The sequence below is a fragment of the Bidens hawaiensis genome, unplaced genomic scaffold, assembly GCF_021521415.1.
Source record: "Bidens hawaiensis isolate Kalapana, Puna unplaced genomic scaffold, B.hawaiensis_p1.1 tig00012953_1, whole genome shotgun sequence".
In the NCBI taxonomy this organism is placed as follows: domain Eukaryota; kingdom Viridiplantae; phylum Streptophyta; class Magnoliopsida; order Asterales; family Asteraceae; genus Bidens; species Bidens hawaiensis.
In genome coordinates, this window is record NW_027492081.1 from 419,142 (window position 1) to 426,704 (window position 7,563).

The 7,563-nt window shown below is 36.3% G+C and overlaps 1 pseudogene; it reads right to left on the minus strand.

The window, feature by feature from the left end:
• Positions 1-1,352: 1,352 nt before the first annotated feature.
• Positions 1,353-6,856, minus strand: LOC143542647 (cytochrome P450 CYP72A219-like; annotated as a pseudogene).
• Positions 6,857-7,563: the final 707 nt, after the last annotated feature.

The window sequence follows — 7,563 nt, forward strand, 5'->3', positions numbered from 1 at the left end:
TATTTAAATTGATAATTAGATCTTGAATGTTAGCAAGGTCATTCTTTAATTAAAATATGAACGTTTTTCATTTATATGGGTCACTCCTTTTAATAGTATATTTTGGGGGCAATTACATGCATCTCTTCTAAACTTCTAAACTAGAGGTGCACAGAACATTAAGGTTCCGGACATGACCCGACGTATCTGATCCGGAACAGGTTCGTACCAGTACCCTACCCGCGGTACGACCTGGTATTGGATTTCTCCCGAAACCGACCCGGACTCGCCAGAACCGGAAATACCCGGTTAAAACCCGACCTGACCAGAAACCCGAAAAAACTAGGAAAACCCGGTCAAATACCCGACTATACTTGGAACTGGTTCCTTCCCGACCCGGTTTTGACTTTTTCTGACCATCTGTGGAACCGGTTACTACCCGGTTCCGGTTCCTGAAAATACCTGGTTTGTGCACCTCTATTCTAAATCTTTTTAATTGCATATTTACTCAACCCGAAACTAAAATCACAAATTTACCCATTTTGAGTTATTTTAATAAGAATAAATTACCTAATGACTATTTTACCTTTACTCGTGACACCATCTGTTCACAAATACATCACCGGTAAGAATTGGTGCTTAGTTCAATCAGGTTTGATCACGAATTCGCAGGTAAAAATCGTCCATTAAAGAAGGCTTCTAGTACATTTGTTGTCGGGTTTGGTTGAAAATAACATTAAAATATTAAATTTTGGGCTACAAACCACGACGCCCCTGAAATGAAAATAACCTCTCTACTGACGTGACGCCACGTGTCGAAACCCCCCCCCCCCCCCCACACACACATTTTGTAGCCCTTCGCTACACATAACATTATAAGAAATCCATGCATTCAATCATGAGTTGTTCACATTAACAAAATAAACATGTTATTTCATCCTATTTGCCCGATTGAAGAAATGAGAGGAGTAGAGAAGAGTGGTATGCGGGGTTAAATCTATATATAGTTTTAATTTCTTTTTAGTTTTATGTTTTTCTAATAATATGTGTATTTTGGTCAATTCATAACAAGTTAACAATATAATTCTAACAGTGTGAATAATTTGGACAAAAAGAGAGAATTTTTCTAGGAGATTTGGCGTTGTAGGTGATGCTAATTTTTTGAATTTCACGATCAAAGACTTGTGTAAAATGGAGATGTTCGTTAGCGCACTCCAAGTGTTCGATGAAATTCTTAAACAAAGTTCTAAGCCTAATGTTGGACAGTTTTCAAGGTTTTATACATGGAGACTATGAATTTAGCTATTTAAGTATTTAACATAGCAGATTGTAATATTATATTCCACATCACCATACAATACTCACAATACATACTATATCTTTTGCAAAATCAAATGAGCACCAAACTGTGGTGGGAGACTGAACACTGCAGATGGAGAATGTTTGTACGATGGAGAAAGCTCAAACGAGAACTGTTGCAAAATCTTAACTATAGCTACTTTAGCTTCTACCAACGCAAGGTTTTGCCCTATGCAAATCTTAGGACCACCACCAAATGGCAAAAAACAGCCCGACCCTCTGCCCTTTGTTGCATTTGCTACCCCTTCCGAGAATCTTTCAGGCTTGAACTCGTTCGCATCTTCTCCCCATACATCCGGGTCATGATGAACATCGATTATAGGTATTATTATGTTCACACCCGATGGTATAGTCATGTTCCCTAGCTTTGTTTCGTTTTGGGTTTCACGTAAAATTCTAACTACCGCTGGGTATAGCCTAAGAACCTCGTTTAGTATCATGGTCAATATCTTGAGATGTTTTAGGCCTTCAAAATGTAGTTCTAGGGAGCCAAATGCTTGTGTAATCTCTTGGCGGGCTTTGTCTTGCCATTCTTGATGCATACTTAAACAAACCATGGTCCAAAGAACCAAGTTTGAGGTTGTTTCTGATCCCGCAATGTAAAATAGTTTGCATTCTTCAATCACGTCTTCGTTACTTAGTCCAACTCCGTTTTCTTGGATTTCTTTTAAATTCGATGCGAGCAAAATCCCTAGTAAGTCATTATTGCTATCTTCTCCTTTCTCTAGTGCTTTCTTCCTCTTTTCGACGATGCCCTTCGCAAGAACTTGAAGCTCTTTGCGGTTTTGTTTAAATTTCTTGTTTGCTTTTGTAGGTATAAGCCTACATGACATGCATAACAAATTATGTTAACTATAAACTAGAGGTGGCAAAATGGTCAGTTGGGTGCCAACAAATGATATTTAAGTGCGAGTCAAACTGAGACGGGTTCGTATGAGCTGATTACCAAAATAATTCTCTGTAAAAATGATGCGTTTGTTTTAATTAGGAATGTGCCGGGTTGGTGGGCTGATGGGTTAAATTGTTGAATGAGCATTATAAGTGTCAAAAACATCAACCCAAACCTAGACACATTTAATTTAATGCAACCCGAACACGACATATTTAGCCCACTTATCTAAAGGGGTAGATAGATTGATATGTTTTAGCCAACTTATAAACATGATACGACTTGACTGTGTTGTAATAAATGGGTTTTAATCAAGCTAAACCGATCAATCCGAACACAAAATGGTTTTAAGACAATCCAAAATCTAATTGCTTTCATGTCGTGTATGTGTCATGTCAGACAATTGTCACCTCCAGCTTAATAAATCAATTTAATGGATATTTATGAAATTGAAAAACATGGATGACTTTCGACCTATTTGATCAATTTCCTTTCTCATTAAATACTTTAGCTTAACAAATTTAAGGAGTAACATAAGATACGAAGTATATGGAAGCTTTATTACCTTCCTCCAGGGATATAAAAAGTGAACAACAATTGAACCACAAGATCAATTTGTTCCTTCTGGATATGGAATATCTTTTGTGCTTCTTCATAACTGCTGCTGAATGCTACTCGTGAAATCACATCTCCGGATAAGTTATCGATATACGGCCACACATCAACTTCTGCCACCCCATTTACAGTGGTCAACAATTCCCACTTGTTGACCATTTCATTACAACTTAAACAAATTTCAGAGAACATGCCCTATGCATCCATTAAAACCAACAAAAGATTCAGATTTTGATCATGAAAATAAGTAAAATGTATACATGCATTTTATTTAAGTAAATAAAAACAGACCTTTATACTTTCAAGATGAAAAGTCGGGTTGATAATTCGACGATGTTTGGTCCATTTTGGACCCTCAGAGACTAAAAGTCCACCAGTGATGCTATCCCTAAGCGGCTCTTTGCATGGCCTTTGAAAGTCGTTGGGCCTTGATAATATCTCTTTGATCAGTTCCGGTTCCATAACGTAGACCCGGGGGCTTGGCCCTAACCATATATAAAACTTTTTACCTGTAACACAGTGACAAATCTTAAAAACTTAGATATATTTCATGAATATTCATTTGATTTTTGGTCAACTTGAAAACCATTAAAAAAAAAGACGATAAATCGCAACTTAAACAAGACAGATGACTTTTAGAGGCTTAACGACATAAACGAGTCTAAGCTGGATTTAACTAACTACCCCCTTTTACATAACTTAAATCTTAAATCTTAAATATATATAAACGAAATCTCTAAAAGCTTTCTGGTTATTTCCCACCCTCTCGAAAGCAACAAGATTGTTTCATTTGTAAATGAAGGTCTCTCATGCGTTTAACCCGAATTTGTGGGCATGTGTCTCACCAAACCGGATAGCCCTTAAAAGGATTATAACATCTTATTAAGTTAAAAAATAATCTCACCAAAGATTTGATATGCAAATCCTACAAGATAGGGCTTAGATATACAAAAATTAATATCTAATTTTTTTAAAAGTTGATACTATTTATAATTAAGAAACAATTTTTTAGTAAAAAAAATAAGCGGGTCATGGATCTCACAAAATCCAGATAACCCTTAAATGAGCTAAAATATCTCATTTATTTGTGAAACTCTTTTTTATCAAACCTTAATTTAATTTCTCTGTATGGATTTAATTACTTTAGTGATTGTTTTTCTTTTAAGTTTAACTTAAAGAAAACAATTCACAAAATAATATCCAAATTATAACAAATGAATATAAACAAACAAATATAAAACATTAAGTAGATTCATCCAATGTTTTATCCAAAAATAAACATAAACGAACATAACCAAATATAAATGGATCTGAATTACCATTATGAACAGTTCATGAACAAAAGCAAACACAACTTAATAAAGGTAAACGAACATAAATAAACAAACATAATGGATTAGTGGTATTTTATGTTCAAGATTGACTTCGATAAAGCCTATGATAATGTGAATTGGGAGTTTTTGTTGTCGGTTCTTTCTCAGATTGGTTTTCCTTCGGTCTGGTGTGATTGGATTAGTGGTATTTTGTTGGCGACCAGATCATCTGTTCTTGTTAATGGATCTCCTACATTCGAATTTGGGTGTCATAAAGGCATTCGTCAAGGTGACCCGCTATCGCCTTTTCTTTTTATTATTCTGATGGAGGCTTTTTCAGGTATGTTGAAACAAGCCTGTGATATAGGTGCGTTTCATGGTATTACTCTTCCTACTGAAGGTCCTACTTTATCCCATCTTTTTTATGCGGATGATGCTATGATTATGGGAGAATGGTCTTCTTTTAATTTTGATAACTTGAAGCGTATTCTTCGCATATTTTACTTGTGTTCGGGGCTAAAGATTAATCTTCATAAATCAGTGTTATTTGGAGTAGGTGTAGAAGATGGTGAGATCGATATCCAAGTTGGTTTCATGGGTTGTAAGCCGGGTAGAATCCCGTTTTCTTATCTAGGGATTATGGTTGGCGCTAACATGAATAGGGTGGTTAATTGGGAACCGGTTGTGTCCAAGTTCAAGAAGAGGCTTTCTAAATGGAAAGTTAATTCGTTATCTATTGCCGGTCGGTTAACCCTTATTAAATCGATGCTGGATAGTCTTCCCACTTATTATTTTTCGCTTTTTAAGGCACCCAAGAAGGTTACCAATGATTTAGAAGCTTTGATGAGAATGTTCTTATGGGGCGGTTCGGATGAAGTGAGGAAGATGTCATGGGTGGCTTGGGAGGTTAGTCACCAAACCTATAAAAGAAGGGGGTTTAGGTATCGCTCGTTTAGAGGTTAATAATCAAGCGCTGATTACTAAATGGCTTGGGAGATTTCTAAACGATCATCACGCGATGTGGAGAAGAGTAGTGTTGTCTATTCACGGGTCCTCGCGCGGTTGGGGGCTTGCTCCGGTTAATAATGGGGTTCCCGGGGTTTGGAAGAATTGTGTTATGTTTTGGAACAAATTTAAGGTTGATGGTGTGGGTTTTAATAGAGTGATCCGGGCCACAGTTGGGAATGGTCGCCAAGTTCGGTTTTGGATGGATTTGTGGTTGAGTTCGGCGCCGATTATGGACAAGTATCCGTCCTTATATGCGGTAGAAAAACATAAAAATGTCTTGTTAGCAGATCGGTTGGTGGTCACTGGATCCTCTCGTCGCATTGTGTGGGATTGGCTTAGAGTTCCTTGCTCCCAACAGGAGGTGATCGAGAAGCAAGAGTTGGAAGATCTCATTCAAGGGGTGGTGATGGTTGACCGTGAAGATTCATGGTCTTGGGCGGTTGGTAGCTGCAAAGAGTTCGAGGTTTCATCGATTAAAAGATGGATGGTTCGGTCCGTTGTGGATGCTGGGAGTTTCGGTTTTCAATGGAGCGATTGGGTCCCAAAAAAATGTAATATTTTTATGTGGAGGGCCGTTCTGGATTGTCTTCCAACCAAGGAGGCTTTAGCTAGACGTCATTTGCATTGTGATGATCATAGTTGCGCTTTATGTGAGAGTAATGAGGAATCACTCGAGCACTTGTTAACCGGGTGTTTCATTTCTATGGCCGTTTGGAATGCGATTGGTTCATGGTGCAACATCCCTAGATCTTTTGTTTTCCATGTTAATGATTTGGTGAAAGTGCATAAGGTTAGTGGTGCGACGGGGAACAAGAGATTGATTATTCATGGCATTGTCATCATTACTTGTTGGAGGATTTGGCGGGCTAGGAATGAAAAGATTTTTTCGGGCAAGAACACTAAGGTGGTAGAAATGGTTGCGGATATAAAATCTTTGAGTTTTCTTTGGTACAAAAATAGATCTAAGATAGGGGTAGTGGATTGGAAAAGATGGTGTTTATTTGATGTAACGTGATTGTTGTTTTTGGTTTGTGGCTTTCGACGTCTTTCTCCGTCTTGGTGATAGCCGTTGGTTGTGTTTGTTTTTAATGAAAGTCAATTTTCAAAAAAAAATAAACAAACATAAACGAATATAAATAAACACACTTAAATGAACACAAATGAACAAATATAAAAATATATGATTCATTCAATGTTCAATCCATTAATGAACATAACCAAACATAAATGAATCAAAATAGGTTCAACTATTTTATAAAAATCCTTACAATAATTAAATTAAAATAAAAAAAATTAATTTGCAATATTAGGCATGACAAATATAAAACAATCCTGTAATATAAAAACTAGTTTCTTGAATATATAAAGGCAAAACATATGAAAAATACATCAAGAAACTTTAGTTAAAAATAATACTATATTTGTTGCAGATATGATGTTCAAAGGGCAAAACATGTGAAGTGATATCATGGGAGAGAGGCATAGGTGTTGATCTAGCTTCCTTCGTCATTCTCGCAAGCTCTATAACGTCACCCCTGAGCAGCTTGTATGAATTACCTTTATACCCTTGTTCTCTCAACGATATCTCTAGCTTCTTTGGCTTCAGCCATGCCTAATTTAGTATTTTCCATCCCCACCTCACTACCACAGCTACAATAATGGCAATCACAACTTTACCCACAGTTTCTATCATGTTTTTACAACTTAAAAGAAAAAGATCAATTGTCAATACTTATAAGGATGCCATTTGGTCATCTATCGATAACCTGCAACTTGAGTCATTATTTGGAGTAACCGGCCGGCACGTGGCGGTCCTTGTCATTCTATTATTGGTTTTGTATCATGACGACGTTAATGGACCAAATATTCATCTGTCATGCTATGATCATTAAATCTTGTGAATGTGGATTTGAAAAGTATAAATTTTTGAAGACTCAAATCATAATTCTTTATTTGAGTTGTTCTTTTCTTCTTTATCTTGAATAGTTTGTTTTTGTTCAAGATTTGAAGTTTTGATTTCTATGCTGAAAACGACTTTTATTGGTCCACAGTTTGTTTGAGTCTTTTGTTCAAATTTGACGGCTGTTGATATTATGATTCATATCAAGAGTTGGAATTTGACTTTTGTGTTGAAAACTATCACTTTCAATTGACTAATCTTTACTGACTTCATTATACCAATATCGGGATATGCTGCAAAATTTTAGCATGTTCCTTCTTTAAATTTGATTTCGGAAGTTTTAACAGATTAGTTAATTTTATCTTTCACTGATTTGAGATGTTGAAATTTAGTGATGCTATGAAATCTTAAAACAGGTTGTTATGTGCAGCTTGAATGCAACCCCTACGCAACCTCTCCCACCCGAACTTAATCCGTTTAGCTCAGAATCTTATTTAAAA